Source organism: Sinocyclocheilus rhinocerous, unplaced genomic scaffold (genome assembly GCF_001515625.1).
Source record: "Sinocyclocheilus rhinocerous isolate Xijiao unplaced genomic scaffold, SAMN03320098_v1.1 scaffold2500, whole genome shotgun sequence".
NCBI classification, from domain to species: domain Eukaryota; kingdom Metazoa; phylum Chordata; class Actinopteri; order Cypriniformes; family Cyprinidae; genus Sinocyclocheilus; species Sinocyclocheilus rhinocerous.
The window spans coordinates 180,748-181,685 of NW_015660026.1; the positions used below are offsets into that span (position 1 = coordinate 180,748).

At 33.0% G+C, this 938-nt stretch overlaps 1 long non-coding RNA gene across 1 annotated transcript in view; it reads right to left on the reverse strand.

The window, feature by feature from the left end:
* Positions 1-662: 662 nt before the first annotated feature.
* Positions 663-938, reverse strand: part of LOC107724814 (uncharacterized) — a 1,427-nt gene continuing 1,151 nt past the window's right edge. Inside the window, exon 3 of the long non-coding RNA XR_001638052.1 lies at positions 663-938. This exon is cut by the window's right edge and continues 273 nt beyond it. This is a non-coding gene — a long non-coding RNA (uncharacterized LOC107724814).

Below are 938 nucleotides of genomic sequence, written 5' to 3' on the forward strand. Positions count from 1 at the left end.
ATCCATTACTCAAAAACTGTAATATGGTACAAGTTTTGTGATCCATTGCACCACTGCCTATTAGATCAATAGTGATTCATTTGCAAATCTGGCATCACTAGATCTGATTCTAAAGAGCAGACAGAAAATGCATTTTTGATGCCTGAAATATTATTAGGGTAAATGACTCTCAGGTCAGTGTAATCTCCATTGTCAGACAAGAAATTTAACTGTATGTCACTGGGGTTCGTACCCCAGTAAAAAGGGTTTAGCGATGCCCCTGATTCAGTGGCTCTTGCTCTGCATGTGAACCAAATTTTAGACATACTTTATATTCTATATCCTTTTGGCTTCAGTAGGAGAGACATTGAAAAATGACATTGAAACATTGAGTTGAAAAATGAAAAATGTATAGTTTCTTCATACATTAACAAACACTGTATGATTTGCAGAAAAGCTATGCATATGCATTTGCACACGTGTCTTTTTAGCTGTGGAAAAGAAAAACTGAAATGGATTTTATTGATCAGCAGCAAGTAAATTGCATTTGCCAAATAATAAACTGTTGTCTTTTATGATTTTAAGTGTATGTCAGGTTCAATTCCTAACAGATCTGTTGATAATTTCTCATGCCTGTCAAATAAAATTCAAAACGTAAGTAAAAAAAAATGCATACTCTTCTGTGGTGGTGAAAATAAGATGTAGAACTTTATTTTGATGGCATCTTTTAAAACAAAAAGTTTACCGAGTGCTTTACAGTAGACATATGGAAGAAGAAAAATCTTCACAATGTTTTAGGTGATGTGCACCTATCTTTCTGTATGATGAAAATATCTCTGTTAATAAACCATAGAAACAGTTTAACTAACTGTCTTGTTTTCATGTTGTGCATTTTGCTTCTCTATGTGAATTCTTTTCCTTTCTTCTTCCTCTTTAAATCTGTTCTCTTTGTAGATTCT